Consider the following 20,640-nt stretch of genomic DNA (forward strand, 5'->3'; position numbering starts at 1 on the left):
CAGAGGTCGTGACCGACAGTCTCCAGTAGGATCACTTCACTGACATGAACCAGAGGTAGTGACGGATAGTCTCCAGTAGGATCACTTCACTGACATGAACCAGAGGAAGTGACGGACAGTTTCCAGTATGATCACTTTACTGACATTAACCAGAGGTCGTGACCGACAGTCTCCAGTAGGATCACTTCACTGACATGAACTAGAGGTCGTGACGGACAGTCTCGAGTAGGATCACGTCACTGACATGAATCAGAGGTCGTGACGGACAGTCTCCAGTAGGATCACTTCACTGACATTAACCATTAGTAGTGACGGACAGTCTCCACTAGGATCACTTCACTGACATGAACCAGAGGTCGTGACCGACAATCTCCAGTAGGATCACTTCACTGACATGAACCAAAGGAAGTGACGGACAGTTTCCAGTAGGATCACTTCACTGACATGAACCAGAGGTCGTGACCAACAGTCTCCATGAGGATCACTTCACTAACATGAACTAGAGGTAGTGACGGAGAGTCTCCTCTAGGATCACTTCACTGACATGAATCAGAGGTAGTGACGGAAAGTCTCCAGTAGGATCACTTCACTGACATGAACCAGAGGTAGTGACGGACAGTCTCTAGTAGGATCACTTCACTGACAAGAACCAGAGGTAGTGAAGGACAGCCTCCACTAGGATCACTTCACTGACATGAACCAGAGGTCGTGACCGACAGTCTTCAGTAGGATCACTTCACTGACATGAACTAGAGGTAGTGACGGACAGTCTCCAGTAGGATCACTTCACTGACATGAACCATAGGTAGTGACGGACAGTCTCCAGTAGGATCACTTCACTGACATGAACCAGAGGAAGTGACGGACAGTTTCCAGTAGGATCACTTCACTGACATGAACCAGAGGTCGTGACCGACAGTCTCCAGTAGGATCACTTCACTGACATGAACCATTAGTAGTGACGGACAGTCTCCACTAGGATCACTTCACTGACATGAACCAGAGGTCGTGACCGACAATCTCCAGTAGGATCACTTCACTGACATGAACCAGAGGTAGTGACAAACAGTCTCCAGTAGGATCACTTCACTGACATGAACCATAGGTAGTGACGGATAGTCTCCAGTAGGATCACTTCACTGACATGAATCAGAGGTAGTGACGGACAGTCTCCAGTAGGATCACTTCACTGACATGAACTAGAGGTAGTGACGGACAGTCTCCAGTAGATCACTTCACTGACATGCACCAGATGTAGTGACGGACAGTCTCCAGTAGGATCACTTCACTGACATGAGCTAGAGGTAGTGACGGACAGTCTCCACTAGGATCACTTCACTGACATGAACCAGAGGTAGTGACGGACAGTCTCCAGTAGGATCATTTCACTGACATGAACCAGAGGTAGTGACGGACAGTCTCCAGTAGGATCACTCACTGACATGAACCAGAGGTAGTGACGGAGAGTCTCCAGTAGGATCACTTCACTGACATGAACCAGAGGTAGTGACGGACAATCTCCAGTAGGATCACTTCACTGACATGAACCAGAGGTAGTGACGGACAGTCTCCAGTAGGATCACTTCACTGACATGAACCAGAGGTAGTGACGGACAGTCTCCAGTAGGATAATGTCACTGACATGAACCAGAGGTCGTGACGGACAGTATCCAGTAGGATCACTTCACTGACATGAACTAGAGGTAGTGACGTACAGTGTCCACTAGGATCACTTCACTGACATGAACCAGAGGTAGTGACGGACAGTCTCCAGTAGGATCATTTCACTGACATGAACCAGAGGTAGTGACGGACAGTCTCCAGTAGGATCACTCACTGACATGAACCAGAGGTCGTGACCGACAGTCTTCAGTAGGATCACTTCACTGACATGAACTAGAGGTAGTGACGGACAATCTCCAGTAGGATCACTTCACTGACATGAACCAACAGTAGTGACGGACAGTCTCCAGTAGGATCACTTCACTGACATGAACCAGAGGTCGTGACCGACAGTCTCCAATAGGATCACTTCACTGACATGAACCAGAGGTGGTGACGGACAGTCTCCAGCAGGATCACTTTACTGACATGAACCAATAGTAGTGACGGACAGTCTCCACTATGATCACTTCACTGACATTAACCAGAGGTAGTGACAGACAGTTTCCAGTAGGATCACTTCACTGACATGAACCAGAGGTAGTGACGGACAGCCTCCAGTAGGATCACTTCACTGACATGAACCAGAGGAAGTGACGGACAGTTTCCAGTAGGATCACTTCACTGACATGAACCAGAGGTCGTGACCGACAGTCTCCAGTAGGATCACTTCACTGACATGAACCAGAAGTAGTGACGGACAGTCTCCACCAGGATCACTTCACTGACATGAATCAGAGGTAGTGACGGAAAGTCTCCAGTAGGATCACTTCACTGACATGAACCAGAGGAAGTGACGGACAGTTTCCAGTAGGATCACTTCACTGACATGAACCAGAGGTCGTGACCGACAGTCTCCAGTAGGATCACTTCACTGACATGTACTAGAGGTCGTGACGGACAGTCTCCAGTAGGATAATGTCACTGACATGAACCAGAGATCGTGACGGACAGTATCCAGTAGGATCACTTCACTGACATGAACTAGAGGTAGTGACGTACAGTGTCCACTAGGATCACTTCACTGACATGAACCAGAGGTAGTGACGGACAGTCTCCAGTAGGATCATTTCACTGACATGAACCAGAGGTAGTGACGGACAGTCTCCAGTAGGATCACTCACTTATATGAACCAGAGGTCGTGACCGACTGTCTTCAGTAGGATCACTTCACTGACATGAACTAGAGGTAGTGACGGACAGTCTCCAGTAGGATCACTTCACTGACATGAACCAACAGTAGTGACGGACAGTCTCCAGTAGGATCACTTCACTGACATGAACCAGAGGTCGTGACCGACAGTCTCCAATAGGATCACTTCACTGACATGAACCAGAGGTGGTGACGGACAGTCTCCAGCAGGATCACTTCACTGACATGAACCAATAGTAGTGACGGACAGTCTCCACTATGATCAATTCACTGACATGAACCAGAGGTAGTGACGGACAGTCTCCAGTAGGATCACTCACTGACATGAACCAGAGGTCGTGACCAACAGTCTTCAGTAGGATCACTTCACTAACATGAACTAGAGGTAGTGACGGACAGTCTCCAGTAGGATCACTTCACTGACATGAACCAATAGTAGTGTCGGACAGTCTCCAGTAGGATCACTTCACTGACATGACCAATAGTAGTTACGGACAGTCTCCACTAGGATCACTTCACTGACATTAACCATTAGTAGTGACGGACAGTCTCCACTAGGATCACTTCACTGACATGAACCAGAGGTCGTGACCGACAATCTCCAGTAGGATCACTTCACTGACATGAACCAAAGGAAGTGACGGACAGTTTCCAGTAGGATCACTTCACTGACATGAACCAGAGGTCGTGACCAACAGTCTCCATGAGGATCACTTCACTAACATGAACTAGAGGTAGTGACGGAGAGTCTCCTCTAGGATCACTTCACTGACATGAATCAGAGGTAGTGACGGAAAGTCTCCAGTAGGATCACTTCACTGACATGAACCAGAGGTAGTGACGGACAGTCTCTAGTAGGATCACTTCACTGACAAGAACCAGAGGTAGTGAAGGACAGCCTCCACTAGGATCACTTCACTGACATGAACCAGAGGTCGTGACCGACAGTCTTCAGTAGGATCACTTCACTGACATGAACTAGAGGTAGTGACGGACAGTCTCCAGTAGGATCACTTCACTGACATGAACCATAGGTAGTGACGGACAGTCTCCAGTAGGATCACTTCACTGACATGAACCAGAGGAAGTGACGGACAGTTTCCAGTAGGATCACTTCACTGACATGAACCAGAGGTCGTGACCGACAGTCTCCAGTAGGATCACTTCACTGACATGAACCATTAGTAGTGACGGACAGTCTCCACTAGGATCACTTCACTGACATGAACCAGAGGTCGTGACCGACAATCTCCAGTAGGATCACTTCACTGACATGAACCAGAGGTAGTGACAAACAGTCTCCAGTAGGATCACTTCACTGACATGAACCATAGGTAGTGACGGATAGTCTCCAGTAGGATCACTTCACTGACATGAATCAGAGGTAGTGACGGACAGTCTCCAGTAGGATCACTTCACTGACATGAACCAGAGGTAGTGACGGACAGTCTCTAGTAGGATCACTTCACTGACATGAACCAGAGGTAGTGACGGACAGTCTCCAGTAGGATCACTTCACTGACATGAACTAGAGGTAGTGACGGACAGTCTCCAGTAGATCACTTCACTGACATGCACCAGAGGTAGTGACGGACAGTCTCCAGTAGGATCACTTCACTGACATGAGCTAGAGGTAGTGACGGACAGTCTCCACTAGGATCACTTCACTGACATGAACCAGAGGTAGTGACGGACAGTCTCCAGTAGGATCATTTCACTGACATGAACCAGAGGTAGTGACGGACAGTCTCCAGTAGGATCACTCACTGACATGAACCAGAGGTAGTGACGGAGAGTCTCCAGTAGGATCACTTCACTGACATGAACCAGAGGTAGTGACGGACAATCTCCAGTAGGATCACTTCACTGACATGAACCAGAGGTAGTGACGGACAGTCTCCAGTAGGATCACTTCACTGACATGAACCAGAGGTAGTGACGGACAGTCTCCAGTAGGATAATGTCACTGACATGAACCAGAGGTCGTGACGGACAGTATCCAGTAGGATCACTTCACTGACATGAACTAGAGGTAGTGACGTACAGTGTCCACTAGGATCACTTCACTGACATGAACCAGAGGTAGTGACGGACAGTCTCCAGTAGGATCATTTCACTGACATGAACCAGAGGTAGTGACGGACAGTCTCCAGTAGGATCACTCACTGACATGAACCAGAGGTCGTGACCGACAGTCTTCAGTAGGATCACTTCACTGACATGAACTAGAGGTAGTGACGGACAATCTCCAGTAGGATCACTTCACTGACATGAACCAACAGTAGTGACGGACAGTCTCCAGTAGGATCACTTCACTGACATGAACCAGAGGTCGTGACCGACAGTCTCCAATAGGATCACTTCACTGACATGAACCAGAGGTGGTGACGGACAGTCTCCAGCAGGATCACTTTACTGACATGAACCAATAGTAGTGACGGACAGTCTCCACTATGATCACTTCACTGACATTAACCAGAGGTAGTGACAGACAGTTTCCAGTAGGATCACTTCACTGACATGAACCAGAGGTAGTGACGGACAGCCTCCAGTAGGATCACTTCACTGACATGAACCAGAGGAAGTGACGGACAGTTTCCAGTAGGATCACTTCACTGACATGAACCAGAGGTCGTGACCGACAGTCTCCAGTAGGATCACTTCACTGACATGAACCAGAAGTAGTGACGGACAGTCTCCACCAGGATCACTTCACTGACATGAATCAGAGGTAGTGACGGAAAGTCTCCAGTAGGATCACTTCACTGACATGAACCAGAGGTCGTGACCGACAGTCTCCAGTAGGATCACTTCACTGACATGTACTAGAGGTCGTGACGGACAGTCTCCAGTAGGATAATGTCACTGACATGAACCAGAGATCGTGACGGACAGTATCCAGTAGGATCACTTCACTGACATGAACTAGAGGTAGTGACGTACAGTGTCCACTAGGATCACTTCACTGACATGAACCAGAGGTAGTGACGGACAGTCTCCAGTAGGATCATTTCACTGACATGAACCAGAGGTAGTGACGTACAGTCTCCAGTAGGATCACTCACTTACATGAACCAGAGGTCGTGACCGACAGTCTTCAGTAGGATCACTTCACTGACATGAACTAGAGGTAGTGACGGACAGTCTCCAGTAGGATCACTTCACTGACATGAACCAACAGTAGTGACGGACAGTCTCCAGTAGGATCACTTCACTGACATGAACCAGAGGTCGTGACCGACAGTCTCCAATAGGATCACTTCACTGACATGAACCAGAGGTGGTGACGGACAGTCTCCAGCAGGATCACTTCACTGACATGAACCAATAGTAGTGACGGACAGTCTCCACTATGATCAATTCACTGACATGAACCAGAGGTAGTGACGGACAGTCTCCAGTAGGATCACTTCACTAACATGAACTAGAGGTAGTGACGGACAGTCTCCAGTAGGATCACTTCACTGACATGAACCAATAGTAGTGTCGGACAGTCTCCAGTAGGATCACTTCACTGACATGACCAATAGTAGTTACGGACAGTCTCCACTAGGATCACTTCACTGACATGAACCAGAGGTCGTGACCGACAGTCTCCACTAGGATCACTTCACTGACATGAACTAGAGGTAGTGACGGAAAGTCTCCAGTAGGATCATTTCACTGACATGAACCAGAGGTAGTGACAAACAGTCTCCAGTAGGATCACTTCACTGACATGAACCATAGGTAGTGACGGATAGTCTCCAGTAGGATCACTTCACTGACATGAATCAGAGGTAGTGACGGACAGTCTCCAGTAGGATCACTTCACTGACATGAACCAGAGGTAGTGACGGACAGTCTCTAGTAGGATCACTTCACTGACATGAACCAGAGGTAGTGACGGACAGTCTCCAGTAGGATCACTTCACTGACATGAACTAGAGGTAGTGACGGACAGTCTCCAGTAGATCACTTCAATGACATGCACCAGAGGTAGTGACGGACAGTCTCCAGTAGGATCACTTCACTGACATGAGCTAGAGGTAGTGACGGACAGTCTCCAGCAGGATCACTTCACTGACATGAACCAATAGTAGTGACGGACAGTCTCCACTATGATCAATTCACTGACATGAACCAGAGGTAGTGACGGACAGTCTCCAGTAGGATCACTCACTGACATGAACCAGAGGTCGTGACCAACAGTCTTCAGTAGGATCACTTCACTAACATGAACTAGAGGTAGTGACGGACAGTCTCCAGTAGGATCACTTCACTGACATGAACCAATAGTAGTGTCGGACAGTCTCCAGTAGGATCACTTCACTGACATGACCAATAGTAGTTACGGACAGTCTCCACTAGGATCACTTCACTGACATGAACCAGAGGTCGTGACCGACAGTCTCCACTAGGATCACTTCACTGACATGAACTAGAGGTAGTGACGGACAGTCTCCAGTAGGATCATTTCACTGACATGAACCAGAGGTAGTGACAAACAGTCTCCAGTAGGATCACTTCACTGACATGAACCATAGGTAGTGACGGATAGTCTCCAGTAGGATCACTTCACTGACATGAATCAGAGGTAGTGACGGACAGTCTCCAGTAGGATCACTTCACTGACATGAACCAGAGGTCGTGACCGACAGTCTCTAGTAGGATCACTTCACTGACATGAACCAGAGGTAGTGACGGACAGTCTCCAGTAGGATCACTTCACTGACATGAACTAGAGGTAGTGACGGACAGTCTCCAGTAGATCACTTCACTGACATGCACCAGAGGTAGTGACGGACAGTCTCCAGTAGGATCACTTCACTGACATGAGCTAGAGGTAGTGACGGACAGTCTCCACTAGGATCACTTCACTGACATGAACCAGAGGTAGTGACGGACAGTCTCCAGTAGGATCATTTCACTGACATGAACCAGAGGTAGTGACGGACAGTCTCCAGTAGGATCACTCACTGACATGAACCAGAGGTAGTGACGGAGAGTCTCCAGTAGGATCACTTCACTGACATGAACCAGAGGTAGTGACGGACAGTCTCCAGTAGGATCACTTCACTGACATGAACCAGAGGTAGTGACGGACAGTCTCCAGTAGGATCACTTCACTGACATGAACCAGAGGTAGTGACGGACAGTCTCCAGTAGGATAATGTCACTGACATGAACCAGAGGTCGTGACGGACAGTATCCAGTAGGATCACTTCACTGACATGAACTAGAGGTAGTGACGTACAGTGTCCACTAGGATCACTTCACTGACATGAACCAGAGGTAGTGACGGACAGTCTCCAGTAGAATCATTTCACTGACATGAACCAGAGGTAGTGACGGACAGTCTCCAGTAGGATCACTCACTGACATGAACCAGAGGTCGTGACCGATAGTCTTCAGTAGGATCACTTCACTGACATGAACTAGAGGTAGTGACGGACAGTCTCCAGTAGGATCACTTCACTGACATGAACTAGAGGTAGTGATGGAGAGTCTCCACTAGGATCACTTCACTGACATGAATCAGAGGTAGTGACGGAAAGTTTCCAGTAGGATCACTTCACTGACATGAACCAGAGGTAGTGACGGACAGTCTCTAGTAGGATCACTTCACTGACAAGAACCAGAGGTAGTGAAGGACAGTCTCCACTAGGATCACTTCACTGACATGAACCAGAGGTCGTGACCGACAGTCTTCAGTAGGATCACTTCACTGACATGAACTAGAGGTAGTGACGGACAGTCTCCAGTAGGATCACTTCACTGACATGAACCATAGGTAGTGACGGACAGTCTCCAGTAGGATCACTTCACTGACATGAACCAGAGGAAGTGACGGACAGTTTACAGTAGGATCACTTCACTGACATGAACCAGAGGTAGTGACGGACAGTCTCCAGTAGGATCACTTCACTGACATGAACCAATAGTAGTTACGGACAGTCTCCACTAGGATCACTTCACTGACATGAACCAGGGGTCGTGACCGACAGTCTCCAGTAGGATCACTTCACTGACAAGAACCAGAGGTATTGAAGGACAGCCTCCACTAGGATCACTTCACTGACATGAACCAGAGGTCGTGACCGACAGTCTTCAGTAGGATCACTTCACTGACATGAACTAGAGGTAGTGACGGACAGTCTCCAGTAGGATCACTTCACTGACATGAACCATAGGTAGTGACGGACAGTCTCCAGTAGGATCACTTCACTGACATGAACCAGAGGAAGTGACGGACAGTTTCCAGTAGGATCACTTCACTGACATGAACCAGAGGTCGTGACCGACAGTCTCCAGTAGGCTCACTCCACTGACATGAACCATTAGTAGTGACGGACAGTCTCCACTAGGATCACTTCACTGACATGAACCAGAGGTCGTGACCGACAATCTCCAGTAGGATCACTTCACTGACATGAACCAGAGGTAGTGACAAACAGTCTCCAGTAGGATCACTTCACTGACATGAACCATAGGTAGTGACGGATAGTCTCCAGTAGGATCACTTCACTGACATGAATCAGAGGTAGTGACGGACAGTCTCCAGTAGGATCACTTCACTGACATGAACCAGAGGTAGTGACGGACAGTCTCCTGTAGGATCACTTCACTGACATGAACCAGAGGTCGTGACGGACAGTCTCCAGTAGGATCACTTCACTGACATGACCAATAGTAGTTACGGACAGTCTCCACTAGGATCACTTCACTGACATGAACCAGGGGTCGTGACCGACAGTCTCCACTAGGATCACTTCACTGACATGAACTAGAGGTAGTGACGGACAGTCTCCAGTAGGATCATTTCACTGACATGAACCAGAGGTAGTGACTGACAGTCTCCAGTAGGATCACTTCACTGACATGAACTAGAGGTAGTGACGTACAGTCTCCAGTAGCATCACTTCACCGACATGAACCAGAGGTAGTGACGGACAGTCTCCACTAGGATCACTTCACTGACATGAACCGGAGGTAGTGAAGGACAGCCTCCACTAGGATCACTTCACTGACATGAACCAGAGGTCGTGACCGACAGTCTTCAGTAGGATCACTTCACTGACATGAACTAGAGGTAGTGACGGACAGTCTCCAGTAGGATCACTTCACTGACATGAACCATAGGTAGTGACGGACAGTCTCCAGTAGGATCACTTCACTGACATGAACCAGAGGAAGTGACGGACAGTTTCCAGTAGGATCACTTCACTGACATGAACCAGAGGTCGTGACCGACAGTCTCCAGTAGGCTCACTCCACTGACATGAACCATTAGTAGTGACGGACAGTCTCCACTAGGATCACTTCACTGACATGAACCAGAGGTCGTGACCGACAATCTCCAGTAGGATCACTTCACTGACATGAACCAGAGGTAGTGACAAACAGTCTCCAGTAGGATCACTTCACTGACATGAACCATAGGTAGTGACGGATAGTCTCCAGTAGGATCACTTCACTGACATGAATCAGAGGTAGTGACGGACAGTCTCCAGTAGGATCACTTCACTGACATGAACCAGAGGTAGTGACGGACAGTCTCCTGTAGGATCACTTCACTGACATGAACCAGAGGTCGTGACGGACAGTCTCCAGTAGGATCACTTCACTGACATGACCAATAGTAGTTACGGACAGTCTCCACTAGGATCACTTCACTGACATGAACCAGGGGTCGTGACCGACAGTCTCCACTAGGATCACTTCACTGACATGAACTAGAGGTAGTGACGGACAGTCTCCAGTAGGATCATTTCACTGACATGAACCAGAGGTAGTGACTGACAGTCTCCAGTAGGATCACTTCACTGACATGAACTAGAGGTAGTGACGTACAGTCTCCAGTAGCATCACTTCACTGACATGAACCAGAGGTAGTGACGGACAGTCTCCACTAGGATCACTTCACTGACATGAACCGGAGGTAGTGACGGACAGTCTCCAGTAGGATCACGTCACTGACATGAACCAGAGGTCGTGACGGACAGTCTCCAGTAGGATCACTCACTGACATGAACCAGAGGTCGTGACCGACAGTCTTCAGTAGGATCACTTCACTGACATGAACTAGAGGTAGTGACGGACAGTCTCCAGTAGGCTCACTTCACTGACATGAACCAATAGTAGTGACGGACAGTCTCCAGTAGGATCCCTTCACTGACATGAACCAGAGGTCGTGACCGACAGTTTCCAGTATGATCACTTTACTGACATTAACCAGAGGTCGTGACCGACAGTCTCCAGTAGGATCACTTCACTGACATGAACTAGAGGTCGTGACGGACAGTCTCGAGTAGGATCACGTCACTGACATGAGTCAGAGGTCGTGACGGACAGTCTCCAGTAGGATCACTTCACTGACATGAACCATTAGTAGTGACGGACAGTCTCCACTAGGATCACTTCACTGACATGAACCAGAGGTCGTGACCGACAATCTCCAGTAGGATCACTTCACTGACATGAACCAGAGGAAGTGACGGACAGTTTCCAGTAGGATCACTTCACTGACATGAACCAGAGGTCGTGACCGACAGTCTCCAGTAGGATCACTTCACTGACATGAACTAGAGGTAGTGATGGAGAGTCTCCACTAGGATCACTTCACTGACATGAATCAGAGGTAGTGACGGAAAGTTTCCAGTAGGATCACTTCACTGACATGAACCAGAGGTAGTGACGGACAGTCTCTAGTAGGATCACTTCACTGACAAGAACCAGAGGTAGTGAAGGACAGTCTCCACTAGGATCACTTCACTGACATGAACCAGAGGTCGTGACCGACAGTCTTCAGTAGGATCACTTCACTGACATGAACTAGAGGTAGTGACGGACAGTCTCCAGTAGGATCACTTCACTGACATGAACCATAGGTAGTGACGGACAGTCTCCAGTAGGATCACTTCACTGACATGAACCAGAGGTCGTGACCGACAGTCTCCAGTAGGATCACTTCACTGACATGAACCATTAGTAGTGACGGACAGTCTCCACTAGGATCACTTCACTGACATGAACCAGAGGTCGTGACCGACAATCTCCAGTAGGATCACTTCACTGACATGAACCAGAGGTAGTGACAAACAGTCTCCAGTAGGATCACTTCACTGACATGAACCATAGGTAGTGACGGATAGTCTCCAGTAGGATCACTTCACTGACATGAATCAGAGGTAGTGACGGACAATCTCCAGTAGGATCACTTCACTGACATGAACCAGAGGTAGTGACGGACAGTCTCTAGTAGGATCACTTCACTGACATGAACCAGAGGTAGTGACGGACAGTCTCCAGTAGGATCACTTCACTGACATGAACTAGAGGTAGTGACGGACAGTCTCCAGTAGATCACTTCACTGACATGCACCAGAGGTAGTGACGGACAGTCTCCAGTAGGATCACTTCACTGACATGAGCTAGAGGTAGTGACGGACAGTCTCCACTAGGATCACTTCACTGACATGAACCAGAGGTAGTGACGGACAGTCTCCAGTAGGATCATTTCACTGACATGAACCAGAGGTAGTAACGGACAGTCTCCAGTAGGATCACTCACTGACATGAACCAGAGGTAGTGACGGAGAGTCTCCAGTAGGATCACTTCACTGACATGAACCAGAGGTAGTGACGGACAGTCTCCAGTAGGATCACTTCACTGACATGAACCAGAGGTAGTGACGGACAGTCTCCAGTAGGATCACTTCACTGACATGAACCAGAGGTAGTGACGGACAGTCTCCAGTAGGATAATGTCACTGACATGAACCAGAGGTCGTGACGGACAGTATCCAGTAGGATCACTTCACTGACATGAACTAGAGGTAGTGACGTACAGTGTCCACTAGGATCACTTCACTGACATGAACCAGAGGTAGTGACGGACAGTCTCCAGTAGAATCACTCACTGACATGAACCAGAGGTCGTGACCGACAGTCTTCAGTAGGATCACTTCACTGACATGAACTAGAGGTAGTGACGGACAGTCTCCAGTAGGATCACTTCACTGACATGAACCAACAGTAGTGACGGACAGTCTCCAGTAGGATCACTTCACTGACATGAACCAGAGGTCGTGACCGACAGTCTCCAATAGGATCACTTCACTGACATGAACCAGAGGTGGTGACGGACAGTCTCCAGCAGGATCACTTTACTGACATGAACCAATAGTAGTGACGGACAGTCTCCACTATGATCACTTCACTGACATTAACCAGAGGTAGTGACAGACAGTTTCCAGTAGGATCACTTCACTGACATGAACCAGAGGTAGTGACGGACAGTCTCCAGTAGGATCACTTCACTGACATGAACCAGAGGAAGTGACGGACAGTTTCCAGTAGGATCACTTCACTGACATGAACCAGAGGTCGTGACCGACAGTCTCCAGTAGGATCACTTCACTGACATGAACCATTAGTAGTGACGGACAGTCTCCACTAGGATCACTTCACTGACATGAACCAGAGGTCGTGACCGACAATCTCCAGTAGGATCACTTCACTGACATGAACCAGAGGTAGTGACAAACAGTCTCCAGTAGGATCACTTCACTGACATGAACCATAGGTAGTGACGGATAGTCTCCAGTAGGATCACTTCACTGAAATGAATCAGAGGTAGTGACGGACAGTCTCCAGTAGGATCACTTCACTGACATGAACCAGAGGTAGTGACGGACAGTCTCCAGTAGGATCACTTCACTGACATGAACCAGAGCTCGTGACGGACAGTCTCCAGTAGGATCACTTCACTGACATGACCAATAGTAGTTACGGACAGTCTCCACTAGGATCACTTCACTGACATGAACCAGGGGTCGTGACCGACAGTCTCCACTAGGATCACTTCACTGACATGAACTAGAGGTAGTGACGGACAGTCTCCAGTAGGATCATTTCACTGACATGAACCAGAGGTAGTGACTGACAGTCTCCAGTAGGATCACTTCACTGACATGAACTAGAGGTAGTGACGTACAGTCTCCAGTAGCATCACTTCACTGACATGAACCAGAGGTAGTGACGGACAGTCTCCACTAGGATCACTTCACTGACATGAACCGGAGGTAGTGACGGACAGTCTCCAGTAGGATCACGTCACTGACATGAACCAGAGGTCGTGACGGACAGTCTCCAGTAGGATCACTCACTGACATGAACCAGAGGTCGTGACCGACAGTCTTCAGTAGGATCACTTCACTGACATGAACTAGAGGTAGTGACGGAGAGTCTCCAGTAGGCTCACTTCACTGACATGAACCAATACTAGTGACGGACAGTCTCCAGTAGGATCCCTTCACTGACATGAACCAGAGGTCGTGACCGACAGTTTCCAGTATGATCACTTTACTGACATTAACCAGAGGTCGTGACCGACAGTCTCCAGTAGGATCACTTCACTGACATGAACCAGAGGTCGTGACGGACAGTCTCGAGTAGGATCACGTCACTGACATGAGTCAGAGGTCGTGACGGACAGTCTCCAGTAGGATCACTTCACTGACATGAACCATTAGTAGTGACGGACAGCCTCCACTAGGATCACTTCACTGACATGAACCAGAGGTCGTGACCGACAATCTCCAGTAGGATCACTTCACTGACATGAACCAGAGGAAGTGACGGACAGTTTCCAGTAGGATCACTTCACTGACATGAACCAGAGGTCGTGACCGACAGTCTCCAGTAGGATCACTTCACTGACATGAACTAGAGGTAGTGATGGAGAGTCTCCACTAGGATCACTTCACTGACATGAATCAGAGGTAGTGACGGACAGTCTCCACTAGGATCACTTCACTGACATGAACCAGAGGTAGTGACTGACAGTCTCCAGTAGGATCATTTCACTGACATGAACCAGAGGTAGTGACGGACAGTCTTCAGTAGGATCACTTCACTGACATGAACTAGAGGTAGTGACGGACAGTCTCCAGTAGGATCACTTCACTGACATGAACCATAGGTAGTGACGGACAGTCTCCAGTAGGATCACTTCACTGACATGAACCAGAGGTCGTGACCGACAGTCTCCAGTAGGATCACTTCACTGACATGAACCATTAGTAGTGACGGACAGTCTCCACTAGGATCACTTCACTGACATGAACCAGAGGTCGTGACCGACAATCTCCAGTAGGATCACTTCACTGACATGAACCAGAGGTAGTGACAAACAGTCTCCAGTAGGATCACTTCACTGACATGAACCATAGGTAGTGACGGATAGTCTCCAGTAGGATCACTTCACTGACATGAATCAGAGGTAGTGACGGACAATCTCCAGTAGGATCACTTCACTGACATGAACCAGAGGTAGTGACGGACAGTCTCTAGTAGGATCACTTCACTGACATGAACCAGAGGTAGTGACGGACAGTCTCCAGTAGGATCACTTCACTGACATGAACTAGAGGTAGTGACGGACAGTCTCCAGTAGATCACTTCACTGACATGCACCAGAGGTAGTGACGGACAGTCTCCAGTAGGATCACTTCACTGACATGAGCTAGAGGTAGTGACGGACAGTCTCCACTAGGATCACTTCACTGACATGAACCAGAGGTAGTGACGGACAGTCTCCAGTAGGATCATTTCACTGACATGAACCAGAGGTAGTAACGGACAGTCTCCAGTAGGATCACTCACTGACATGAACCAGAGGTAGTGACGGAGAGTCTCCAGTAGGATCACTTCACTGACATGAACCAGAGGTAGTGACGGACAGTCTCCAGTAGGATCACTTCACTGACATGAACCAGAGGTAGTGACGGACAGTCTCCAGTAGGATCACTTCACTGACATGAACCAGAGGTAGTGACGGACAGTCTCCAGTAGGATAATGTCACTGACATGAACCAGAGGTCGTGACGGACAGTATCCAGTAGGATCACTTCACTGACATGAACTAGAGGTAGTGACGTACAGTGTCCACTAGGATCACTTCACTGACATGAACCAGAGGTAGTGACGGACAGTCTCCAGTAGAATCACTCACTGACATGAACCAGAGGTCGTGACCGACAGTCTTCAGTAGGATCACTTCACTGACATGAACTAGAGGTAGTGACGGACAGTCTCCAGTAGGATCACTTCACTGACATGAACCAACAGTAGTGACGGACAGTCTCCAGTAGGATCACTTCACTGACATGAACCAGAGGTCGTGACCGACAGTCTCCAATAGGATCACTTCACTGACATGAACCAGAGGTGGTGACGGACAGTCTCCAGCAGGATCACTTTACTGACATGAACCAATAGTAGTGACGGACAGTCTCCACTATGATCACTTCACTGACATTAACCAGAGGTAGTGACAGACAGTTTCCAGTAGGATCACTTCACTGACATGAACCAGAGGTAGTGACGGACAGTCTCCAGTAGGATCACTTCACTGACATGAACCAGAGGAAGTGACGGACAGTTTCCAGTAGGATCACTTCACTGACATGAACCAGAGGTCGTGACCGACAGTCTCCAGTAGGATCACTTCACTGACATGAACCATTAGTAGTGACGGACAGTCTCCACTAGGATCACTTCACTGACATGAACCAGAGGTCGTGACCGACAATCTCCAGTAGGATCACTTCACTGACATGAACCAGAGGTAGTGACAAACAGTCTCCAGTAGGATCACTTCACTGACATGAACCATAGGTAGTGACGGATAGTCTCCAGTAGGATCACTTCACTGAAATGAATCAGAGGTAGTGACGGACAGTCTCCAGTAGGATCACTTCACTGACATGAACCAGAGGTAGTGACGGACAGTCTCCAGTAGGATCACTTCACTGACATGAACCAGAGCTCGTGACGGACAGTCTCCAGTAGGATCACTTCACTGACATGACCAATAGTAGTTACGGACAGTCTCCACTAGGATCACTTCACTGACATGAACCAGGGGTCGTGACCGACAGTCTCCACTAGGATCACTTCACTGACATGAACTAGAGGTAGTGACGGACAGTCTCCAGTAGGATCATTTCACTGACATGAACCAGAGGTAGTGACTGACAGTCTCCAGTAGGATCACTTCACTGACATGAACTAGAGGTAGTGACGTACAGTCTCCAGTAGCATCACTTCACTGACATGAACCAGAGGTAGTGACGGACAGTCTCCACTAGGATCACTTCACTGACATGAACCGGAGGTAGTGACGGACAGTCTCCAGTAGGATCACGTCACTGACATGAACCAGAGGTCGTGACGGACAGTCTCCAGTAGGATCACTCACTGACATGAACCAGAGGTCGTGACCGACAGTCTTCAGTAGGATCACTTCACTGACATGAACTAGAGGTAGTGACGGAGAGTCTCCAGTAGGCTCACTTCACTGACATGAACCAATACTAGTGACGGACAGTCTCCAGTAGGATCCCTTCACTGACATGAACCAGAGGTCGTGACCGACAGTTTCCAGTATGATCACTTTACTGACATTAACCAGAGGTCGTGACCGACAGTCTCCAGTAGGATCACTTCACTGACATGAACCAGAGGTCGTGACGGACAGTCTCGAGTAGGATCACGTCACTGACATGAGTCAGAGGTCGTGACGGACAGTCTCCAGTAGGATCACTTCACTGACATGAACCATTAGTAGTGACGGACAGCCTCCACTAGGATCACTTCACTGACATGAACCAGAGGTCGTGACCGACAATCTCCAGTAGGATCACTTCACTGACATGAACCAGAGGAAGTGACGGACAGTTTCCAGTAGGATCACTTCACTGACATGAACCAGAGGTCGTGACCGACAGTCTCCAGTAGGATCACTTCACTGACATGAACTAGAGGTAGTGATGGAGAGTCTCCACTAGGATCACTTCACTGACATGAATCAGAGGTAGTGACGGACAGTCTCCACTAGGATCACTTCACTGACATGAACCAGAGGTAGTGACGGACAGTCTCCAGTAGGATCATTTCACTGACATGAACCAGAGGTAGTGACGGACAGTCTCCAGTAGGATCACTCACTGACATGAACCAGAGGTAGTGACGGAGAGTCTCCAGTAGGATCACTTCACTGACATGAACCAGAGGTAGTGACGGACAGTCTCCAGTAGGATCACTTCACTGACATGAACCAGAGGTAGTGACGGACAGTCTCCAGTAGGATCACTTCACTGACATGAACCAGAGGTAGTGACGGACAGTCTCCAGTAGGATAATGTCACTGACATGAACCAGAGGTCGTGACGGACAGTATCCAGTAGGATCACTTCACTGACATGAACTAGAGGTAGTGACGTACAGTGTCCACTAGGATCACTTCACTGACATGAACCAGAGGTAGTGACGGACAGTCTCCAGTAGGATCACTCACTGACATGAACCAGAGGTCGTGACCGACAGTCTTCAGTAGGATCACTTCACTGACATGAACTAGAGGTAGTGACGGACAGTCTCCAGTAGGATCACTTCACTGACATGAACCAACAGTAGTGACGGACAGTCTCCAGTAGGATCACTTCACTGACATGAACCAGAGGTCGTGACCGACAGTCTCCAATAGGATCACTTCACTGACATGAACCAGAGGTGGTGACGGACAGTCTCCAGCAGGATCACTTTACTGACATGAACCAATAGTAGTGACGGACAGTCTCCACTATGATCACTTCACTGTCATTAACCAGAGGTAGTGACAGACAGTTTCCAGTAGGATCACTTCACTGACATGAACCAGAGGTAGTGACGGACAGTCTCCAGTAGGATCACTTCACTGACATGAACCAGAGGAAGTGACGGACAGTTTCCAGTAGGATCACTTCACTGACATGAACCAGAGGTCGTGACCGACAGTCTCCAGTAGGATCACTTCACTGACATGAACCATTAGTAGTGACGGACAGTCTCCACTAGGATCACTTCACTGACATGAACCAGAGGTCGTGACCGACAATCTCCAGTAGGATCACTTCACTGACATGAACCAGAGGTAGTGACAAACAGTCTCCAGTAGGATCACTTCACTGACATGAACCATAGGTAGTGACGGATAGTCTCCAGTAGGATCACTTCACTGAAATGAATCAGAGGTAGTGACGGACAGTCTCCAGTAGGATCACTTCACTGACATGAACCAGAGGTAGTGACGGACAGTCTCCAGTAGGATCACTTCACTGACATGAACCAGAGGTCGTGACGGACAGTCTCCAGTAGGATCACTTCACTGACATGACCAATAGTAGTTACGGACAGTCTCCACTAGGATCACTTCACTGACATGAACCAGGGGTCGTGACCGACAGTCTCCACTAGGATCACTTCACTGACATGAACTAGAGGTAGTGACGGACAGTCTCCAGTAGGATCATTTCACTGACATGAACCAGAGGTAGTGACTGACAGTCTCCAGTAGGATCACTTCACTGACATGAACTAGAGGTAGTGACGTACAGTCTCCAGTAGCATCACTTCACTGACATGAACCAGAGGTAGTGACGGACAGTCTCCACTAGGATCACTTCACTGACATGAACCGGAGGTAGTGACGGACAGTCTCCAGTAGGATCACGTCACTGACATGAACCAGAGGTCGTGACGGACAGTCTCCAGTAGGATCACTCACTGACATGAACCAGAGGTCGTGACCGACAGTCTTCAGTAGGATCACTTCACTGACATGAACTAGAGGTAGTGACGGAGAGTCTCCAGTAGGCTCACTTCACTGACATGAACCAATAGTAGTGACGGACAGTCTCCAGTAGGATCCCTTCACTGACATGAACCAGAGGTCGTGACCGACAGTTTCCAGTATGATCACTTTACTGACATTAACCAGAGGTCGTGACCGACAGTCTCCAGTAGGATCACTTCACTGACATGAACTAGAGGTCGTGACGGACAGTCTCGAGTAGGATCACGTCACTGACATGAGTCAGAGGTCGTGACGGACAGTCTCCAGTAGGATCACTTCACTGACATGAACCATTAGTAGTGACGGACAGCCTCCACTAGGATCACTTCACTGACATGAACCAGAGGTCGTGACCGACAATCTCCAGTAGGATCACTTCACTGACATGAACCAGAGGAAGTGACGGACAGTTTCCAGTTGGATCACTTCACTGACATGAACCAGAGGTCGTGACCGACAGTCTCCAGTAGGATCACTTCACTGACATGAACTAGAGGTAGTGATGGAGAGTCTCCACTAGAATCACTTCACTGACATGAATCAGAGGTAGTGACGGAAAGTTTCCAGTAGGATCACTTCACTGACATGAACCAGAGGTAGTGACGGACAGTCTCTAGTAGGATCACTTCACTGACAAGAACCAGAGGTAGTGAAGGACAGTCTCCACTAGGATCACTTAACTGACATGAACCATAGGTAGTGACGGACAGTCTCCAGTAGGATCACTTCACTGACATGAACCAGAGGAAGTGACGGACAGTTTACAGTAGGATCACTTCACTGACATGAACCAGAGGTAGTGACGGACAGTCTCCAGTAGGATCACTTCACTGACATGAACCAATAGTAGTTACGGACAGTCTCCACTAGGATCACTTCACTGACATGAACCAGAGGTCGTGACCGACAGTCTCCAGTAGGATCACTTCACTGACAAGAACCAGAGGTAGTGAAGGACAGCCTCCACTAGGATCACTTCACTGACATGAACCAGAGGTCGTGACCGACAGTCTTCAGTAGGATCACTTCACTGACATGAACTAGAGGTAGTGACGGACAGTCTCCAGTAGGATCACTTCACTGACATGAACCATAGGTAGTGACGGACAGTCTCCAGTAGGATCACTTCACTGACATGAACCAGAGGAAGTGACGGACAGTTTCC

The sequence above is a fragment of the Lampris incognitus genome, chromosome 1 (genome assembly GCF_029633865.1).
Source record: "Lampris incognitus isolate fLamInc1 chromosome 1, fLamInc1.hap2, whole genome shotgun sequence".
NCBI lineage: Eukaryota > Metazoa > Chordata > Actinopteri > Lampriformes > Lampridae > Lampris > Lampris incognitus.